Source organism: Salvelinus sp. IW2-2015, linkage group LG20, assembly GCF_002910315.2.
Source record: "Salvelinus sp. IW2-2015 linkage group LG20, ASM291031v2, whole genome shotgun sequence".
Lineage (NCBI taxonomy): Eukaryota > Metazoa > Chordata > Actinopteri > Salmoniformes > Salmonidae > Salvelinus > Salvelinus sp. IW2-2015.
In genome coordinates, this window is record NC_036860.1 from 74,808,277 (window position 1) to 74,817,244 (window position 8,968).

At 44.6% G+C, this 8,968-nt stretch overlaps 1 pseudogene; it reads left to right on the forward strand.

The window, feature by feature from the left end:
* Positions 1-30: 30 nt before the first annotated feature.
* Positions 31-7,514, forward strand: LOC112081327 (DNA (cytosine-5)-methyltransferase 1-like; annotated as a pseudogene).
* The last annotated feature ends 1,454 nt before the right edge of the window (positions 7,515-8,968 follow it).

Below are 8,968 nucleotides of genomic sequence, written 5' to 3' on the forward strand. Positions count from 1 at the left end.
GATTTAAGATTATACTTGGATGGTGTACCTATGGCTAACTACTGTACTGTGATTTTTCTAAGTGGGGTTCCTGCAAAAAGCTCGGTGCCCATCAACGCCTGGTGGATCACTGGTTTTGACGGAGGAGAGAAAGCCTTAATTGGATTCACTACAGGTAATCTCAAGATCTTCTTTTAGGTTTAAGTGGATTGAATGTTAAAACATTAGCCTAATGCCTATATTCATGGGTGTATATAATGACTCTGACCTCTAACCCATGACCTCTTCCCCATCCTCCAGCCTTTGCTGACTACATCCTGATGGATCCCTAGGAGGAGTACGCCCCCATCTTCGCCGTGATGCAGGAGAAGATCTTACATGAGCAAGATGGTGGTGGAGTTCTTCCTGCAGAAGAACCCTGACGTCAGTTATTGAGGACCTCCTCAACAAGATCGAGGTGAAATACTAAGGATCGTTTACTAAGAATCGTTCAGTGTATGCAACTACAGTTTATTGGAGAAGTGCAGGTAGTTATTTTTCTGTCGTTGGTTGCCTAATGAACATGGTCCAAATCTTACACCATGACAACATCAGCTTCGAGCACTGACTTGACTCGCCAGCTCTCCTCTTTGCCCCTAAGACACAGGGCCTCCTGCTGGCGGAACTTCAACCGCTTCACAGAGGACACGCTGCTGCGCCACCCAGTTTGTGGTGGAGCAGTGGAGAGCTACGACGAGGCGGGGACTCTGACGAGCAGCCCATCATCGTCACCCCCTGCATGAGGGACCTGATCAAGCTGCGGGGTCACCCTGGGAAAGAGGTAAATGATAGGACCTGGTATTGTCTGATGTTGCAGCAGACTTGCCGTTTATAGCACAACACCCCCCCCCCCCCCCCTCCCCGTAGTGCTGTCTGCTTCTCACTAGCTGGTTGTGGCTGGAAAGAGAATCCTAACCTCTCTTAGTATAAGTAATGAAGTTAAAATGGCAGACTGTCGGTCAATAGCTGGATTGAAGATGCACTTCAGTCTAATTTGCTGTGGTTCATTTTATGTTAAAACCGTAAAGTTAAAGGTCCAGCCGCCAGAGCTGTGTATGTTCACATGCTGATTTGTTGGGGACAATAAGGGGMTTATGTTTGTCTCCCTGCTGTTTGTTCCCTCTGATCCCTGGTGTTTAACACTCCTCTTGACATTCCCTAATGCAGCATGCTGTTGTACTGGTAGGTATTCTACAGCCCTTCGGTCTGAAAATATCCTTGGCTTGTTTGGTGTGCATTGCAACAAATGTGTTGTCATAGAGCAATTTGGCGAACTGTGAAGCTCATCCCAATGTGTGCTGTTTGTCATAAAAAAAATCTGCATGGCTGCTTTGGCTGTTGAGAGCTTGAACACATCATTACTACATTTATAGTAATTGATTGCATTAGCACAACACCCAACCACCTGCTTCTTTCCCTTCATAGGAGAGCTGCTAGAAGACAGGCCATCCGCCATCCCACCAAGATTGAGAAGGACAGCAAAGGAGGGCCCACTAGAGCGACTACCACCAAGCTGGTCTACAAGATCTTTGACACTTTCTTCTCTGACCAGATTGATCAGAATGAGAAGGATGGAGGAACCAAACGGCAGCGCTGCGGTGTCTGTGAGGTAACTTACCAAGTGCCAATCTGAATGAGGTTGAGCCAGGACTTTGAGGAGCCTTATTTAATTGCACTTTGAATAAGTCCAAACCTTCTGCCAAGCGAACTAGCTAAACCCTTATGCAACWAATTGGTCTCCTGTTCATAATTGAAGCATTTATTTAACTAGGCAAGTTGMTTAAGAACAAATTATTATTTACAATGACGGCCTACCAAAAGGCCTCCTACGGGGGCTGGGATTAAAAATAAATTACATAAAAATATAGGACAAACCGCACATCACGACGAGACAACACTACATAAAGAGACTTAAGACAACACAGCATGGCAGCAACACATGGCAGCAGCACAAAGCAAGGTACAAACATTATTGGGCACAGACAACAGCACAACGGGCAAGAAGCTAGAGACAACAATACATCACASAAAGCAGCCACAACTGTCAGTAAGAGTGTCCATATTGAATCTTTGAATGAAGAGATTGAGAACTGTCTAGTTTGAGTGTTTGTTGCAGCTCGTTCCAGTCGCTAGCTGCAGCAAACTGAAAATACGAGTGACCCAAGGACGTGTGTGCTTTGGGGACCTTTAACAGAATGTGACTGGCAGAACGGGTGTTGTATGTGGAGGATGAGGGCTGCAGTAGATGTCTCAGATAGGTGGGAGTGAGGCCTAAGAGGGTTTTATAAATAAGCATCAACCAGTGGGTCTTGCGACGGGTATTCAGAGATGACSAGTTTACAGAAGAGTATAGAGTGCAGTGATGTGTCCTATAAGGAGCATTGGTGGCAAATCTGATGGCCAAATGGTAAAGAACATCTAGCCGCTCGAGAGCACCCTTCATCCTTGCCATCTGTAAATTACAACTCTGTATTCTAGCATGGGTAGGATGGTCATCTGAATCAGGGTTAGTTTGGCAGCTTGTGTGAAAGAGTGACTATGATAGAGGAAACCAAGTCTAGATGTAACTTTAGCCTGCAGCTTTGATGTGAAATGCCCTAGTTTAAAACACTCCCATGTTCTCATTCTTCTGTCTCCAGGTTTGCCTAGTTCCAGATTGTGGCAAGTGTTCAGCCTGCAAGGACATGATCAAGTTCGGGGGTAGTGGTCGCAGCAAGCAGGCTTGCCAGAAGAGGAGGTAAGTTAGCTGATCTTTAGTGCCCCTTAGTTGCCTAGATAAATGGTTCCTGCCATGGCTGTTTCTGAACACTCATAACATTTTGTTCCAGAACACTGTTCCTTCCATGATCTCATTCTGGAAAAACACTAAACAGTTCGAGACTGTTAAAACAAACTCCACTCCTTTTATATAATAAAAATAAAAAAAAAACTGCCACTAAGTGTGACCTGGGCTATGGGGTGGAACTGGGGATGGGGCTATGTTAGCCAGCTAATGAACATCTTCAGAGCCCTTAATTTCAAATTAGGCACTTATGTTGTAGGTGTGGTGCAGTCCTTCTCAAATAGTGGGGCGGGGGCTCGGAGCGATGCCAGGGGGGGGCGCGTGTGACCAGGGGGAACATGCTTTTTTTTTGCCGCAGGGAGTCGGTTTTTTTTTGCACCGAACAAGAGCCACAGCACAGCGCAGGAGATATGAAGTGCAGATAACAACCTTAAGAGACACCATGGAAAAATATTTAACAGGGATGAAAAAGGCGGAGAGAGACGGAGATAATGAGACAAACGTAAGTCTCCCGAAAGCTAAGACGAGGAAATATGACGAAGCGTATGTAGCGCTTGGCTTCACTGTGACTACGGTGGGAGACAAGGAAAGACCGGTATGTTTACTGTCTAAAAATGTTGGCAGTGGACAGCATGAAGCCAAATAAATTAAGGTGTCACTTAAAGACATTACACCCCAATCACGCTGATAAGCCGCTTGAGTTTTCAGCGAAAACGTGCCGAATGTTGCCAACAATCGTCCCGCTTTGTGAATGCTACTTCAGTAAACCAGCGAGCCTGTTAGCATCATAAGGTGGCCACCAAATTGCTCAGTGCAACAACAAAGAACACTCCATAGCAGAGGAGCTGATACTACCTGCAGCATTAGACATGGTCTCTGTCATGCTGGATGACGCAAGTGCTGTAAAAATAAAAACTATCCCTCTGTCCAATGACACTGTCGCCAGATGTATAAATGACATTGCTACGTCTTAAAGAACAGCTGGTAGATAAACTCAAAGACAAATGTTTTGCCTTACAGTTCGATGAAGCAACAAAGACTGTTTGTTTATCGCTTATGTATGTTTTGACATGACAAACTCCCAGTGTGAGGATCTACTTTTTTGTAAATATGTCAGAGACAGAGCCACAGCTGAAGAGCTATTCAAAATGCTGGACTGCTTCCTGACTGAGAATGGGCTAAAGTGGGAGAACTGCATTGGTGTTTGCAGTGATGGTGCACAGACCATGGCAGGGATGAGAAAAGGACATCGGGCACTCATCAAGAAGGCCTCACCTAATGCTGAGTGGACACACTGTGTTATACACAGAGAAGCACTGGCATCAAGCAACCGTTCCTCTGAATTAAGTGAGTTATGACTGACATTGTAGGTGTAGTCAATTTTATAAGACCAGACACTAAAAACAAGAGTCTTCTCTGCTATCTGTGAGATGGGAGCTGAACATCAAGCTGTGCTGTTTCACAGTGAAGCAAGGTGGCTGTCACGAGGAAAGTCTTGTCCAGAGTTTGAGCTCAGAGAGCAGATAAGAATGTTTTCAGAGCAGGAGCACAAGTATGACCTCGCAAAATTTAGTGATGAGAACTTCCTGGCAAAACTGGCCTACCTGAGTGACATACACTGCTCATAAAAAAATAAGGGAACACTAAAATAACACATCCTAGATCTGAATGAATGAAATATTCTTATTAAATACTTTTTTCTTTACATAGTTGAATGTGCTGACAACAATCACACACATTATCAATGGAAATCAAATTTATCAAACCCATGGAGGTCTGGATTTGGAGTCACACAAAATTAAAGTGGAAAACCACACTACAGGCTGATCCAACTCTTTAATGTAATGTCCTTAAAACAAGTCAAAACGAGGCTCAGTAGTGTGTGTGGCCTCCACGTGCCTGTATGACTCCTACAACGCCTGGGCATGCTCCTGATGAGGTGGCGGATGTCTCCTGAGGGATCTCCTCCCAGACCTGGACTAAAGCATCCGCCAACTCCTGGACAGTCTGTGGTGCAACGTGGCGTTGGTGGATGGAGCGAGACATGATGTCAGATGTGGCTCAATTGGATTCAGGTCTGGGAACGGGCGGGCCAGTCCATAGCATCAATGCCTTCTCTTGCAGGAACTGCTGACACACTCCAGCCACAGAGGTCTAGCATTGTCTTGCATTAGAGGAACCCAGGGCCAACCGCACCAGCATATGGTTTCACAAGGGGTCTGAGGATCTCATTCGGTACCTAATGGCAGTCAGGCTACCTCTGGCAAGCCATGTAGGGCTGTGCAGCCCCCCAAAGAAATGCCACCCCACACCATGACTGACCCACCCGCCAAACCGGTCATGCTGGAGGATGTTGGCAGCAAGCAGAACGTTCTCCACGGTGTCTCCAGACTCTGTCACGTGCTCAGTGTGAACCTGCTTTCATCTGTGAAGAGCATAGGGCGGCCAGTGGCAAATTTGCCAATCTTGGTGTTCTCTGGCAAATGCCAAACGTCCTGCACGGTGTTGGGCTGTAAGCACAACCCCCACTTGTTGGACGTCGGGCCCTCATACCAACCTCATTGAGTCTGTTTCTAACCGTTTGAGCGACACATACACTTTGTGGCCTGCTGGAGGTCATTTTGGCAGGGCTCTGGCAGTGCTCCCTCCTTGACACAAAGGCGGAAGGTAGCGGTCCTGCTCCTGGGTTGTTGCCCTCCTTACGGGCCTCCTCCAACGTCTCCTGATGTACTGGCCTGTCTCCTGGTAGCGCCTCCATGTCTGGACACTACGCTGACAGACACAGCAAACCTTCTTTGCCACAGCTCGCATTGATGTGCCATCCTGGATGAGCGGCACTACCTGAGCCACTTGTGTGGGTTGTAGACTCCGTCTCATGCTACCACTAGAGTGAAAGCACCCGCCAGCATTCAAAAGTGACCAAAACATCAGCCAGGAAGGCCATAGGAACTGAGAAGTGGTTCTTGTGTCCACCTGCAGAACCACTCCTTTATTGGGGGTGTCTTGCTAATTGCCTATAATTTCCACCTGTGTTCTATTCCATTTGCACAACAGCATGTGAAATATATGTCAATCAGTGTTGGCTTCCTAAGGGACAGTTTGATTTCACAGAAGTGTGATTGACTTGGAGTTACATTGTGTTGTTTAAGTGTTCCCTTTATTTTTGTATTTGGAAAGCTAAATGAACTACATCTACAGCTTCAAGGGAAAGAACACCTCCCTCAGGTCACAGACAAGATCAGCTCTTTCACTCGAAAGCTTGCAACTGGGGCAGGCGACTTGATGAAGGAAATACTGATTCATTCAAACCTGCATGAATTTGTTGACACTACTGACTATGATGCCACCTCAGTGATTCCATATATTAAGAGGCATATTTCATCACTGATGGGTTCTTAAAAGTACTTCCCTTGAAAACAGTTCCCAATATGACTGGGTGAGATCCTTTCAATGCACCAACCCAACTGGTTTCAGCTCTGCAGAGGAGGACCAGTTCATTGATTATGACGTCTGACTCCACATTGAGACTGAGGTTCACATCACGACAGCATCATGAGTGAATTCTGGCTGAGTGTAGGAGAGGCAGTATCCACTTCTTAGGCAGAGGGGCCATGGGCATTCTTCCTTTGCAACATCTTTATCTTTGTATGACTGGCTTCTCTGCTGTTGCTGCACTGAAGACCAAGTACAGGCCCAGCTAAACATTGAGCAGGAGCTGAGTTGCAGTATCATGCTTCAAACCCCGCTTCGAAAGCTGTGCTCTGCAAAACGTGCTCATTGTAGCCATTAATCTGACTTCCTCATTTTGATTTAAAAAATCAGCACATTGTTTTCATTTTTGTTTTTTATAGTGTTCAAGTGTGTTCATATATTGTGCTCCCGCGTTAATGTTGCTGGACTCAATTTTTAATTTATTTAATTAATTTTTCAGTATTTCAAATTGGTCAAAAAAAAAATTGTTTAAATAAGGATCCTTTTTTTTTTTTTTATTTCAGGCAAATTTATGCACTAAGTCTTTTCTGTTACTGACTAAAAAACAATGTTAATAAAGTTATTCTTTGTAAGTTGATCTATATTTCTTCCTTGTTTTCTTTAATGTTAATAAGGATAACAATGTTATGCAGAGGTTGTACTTATAAACAATTTTATAGACAAATTATATACATTTACAGTCGCGGGAGAGTTGGGGGCGCGGAAATGTTTACTTCTTAGGGGGGCGTAACAGAAAATAATTGAGAAGACCTGGTGTGGTGAATTGAACTCATTGGCTAATGGGATCTGCTCCCTTGTCAATGTCATTTCCCCACCAGATGCCCCAACCTGGCAGTAAAGGAGGCTGAGGATGATGGAGAATTGTAGAGGAGGAAGAGTTGGCCTGTAAAGGCACCTCAAAGAAGGTGTCCAAGGCCAAGACTAAGAAGCGGAGCAATGGCAAGCTGACCTGGTTGGAGACTCTATCAAAGTATGTACTCCTTAGTGTTGTAGGAAGTTCTTAACCTCAAACTGGTCAAAATTACCCTTAGTACACTAGACTTGTAATATCAATAATGTGTATGTATTTGACTGACTTGCTGCAATGCAAACAGCTCTGGGATAAAGGTTCTCTCCTCTCCCTCCTTGTCCAGACTGAGGGGAAGAAGCAGTACTACATGAAGGCGTGTAATGACACGAGGTGCTGGAGTTGGGAGACTGTGTTTCTGTCAGCTCTGATGACCCCATCAAATCCTGCTCTACCCCTGGCCAGGTAGTTCTATAGCAGTTTAAAGAATTCTTGACTTAGCCTTTTCTATTGGTTCTGTATGGCTCAGGTGTTGACTGTCTTGGGTCTCCAGGATCACATCCCTGTGGGAGGATAACAATGGGAATGGTTCCATGCCCAACTGGTCTGCGCCGCGGTACAGACTGTACTGGGGGAGTCCTCTGACCCTCTGGAGCTGTTCCTCGGTCGAGGACTGTGAAGACATGCAGCTGAGCTCATAGAGGGGCAGGTCAACGTCTGTTACAAAGCCCCCTCAGACAGCTGGTTCATGGAGGTAAGAATTCATTGGCTTTATCGCTCTTTAAGCAGAGTCGCTATCCGTGGTCCCAGATCTGTGCACCCTGTCTTTTCCAACTCCTACAGTTATTGTCATGCCAATTGTCTATACAGCTACTACCCATGCACCTCATCACTGATGTATTTCGTACCACTGTGTTTTCAGGGTGGCATGGTAGAGGACATCAAAGGTGTTGACGATGAAATGGGAAGAATTTCTTCTACCAGCTGTTGGTATGAAGGAGACTGTGCCCGCTTTGAGGACCCCGCCTACCTCCACACCCAAGAGGACTGCAAGTACAAAGTGAGTCAAAATTGACATTTAAAGCACTGATAGGGCTGTCAAGTACTTACATTTGGAGCTCTGAAAATCTAGTACTGGAATACCTTGAAAAGCTGACATTCCTCAGTGTGGTTCTTAACGCAATCGTCCCACCTGGCCAATAGCCATGGGAAATACAGAGCTCCATATTCAAATAAAATGATATAAAAAATCAAACTTTCATTAAATCACACATGTAAGATACCCAAATAAAGCTACACTCGTTGTGAATCCAGCCAACATGTCAGATTTCAAAAAGGCTTTTCGGCGAAAGCATAAGATACTATTATCTGATGATAGCAAACATAAACAAAGAGTAAGCATATATCATACACTGCAGGCACGACAACAAAACGCAGAAATAAAAATATTAATTCATGCACTTTACCTTTGACGAACTTCTTTTAGTTGGCACTCCAATATGTCCCATAACATCACAAATAGTCCTTTTGTTCGATTAATTCCCGTCGATTATATATCCAAAATGTCAATTTATTTGGTGCGATTCATCCAGAAAAACACAGCTTCCCAACTTGCGCAACGTCACTACAAAATATATTCAAAAGTTACATGTAAACTTTACCAAAACATTTCAAACTACTTTTGTAATACAACGTTAGGTATTTTTAAAAGTTAATATCGATTCAAATTGAGACGGGATGATCTGTGTTCAATACAAACTGACAACTTTTTTTGGTAATGTGCATCAAACAATTACTTCAAGTGACCCACATTTAAGTATGGCCGTACTTCTTCATTACACAAAGGATAACCTCAAGCAATTTCAAAGACTGGTGACATCCAGTGGAAG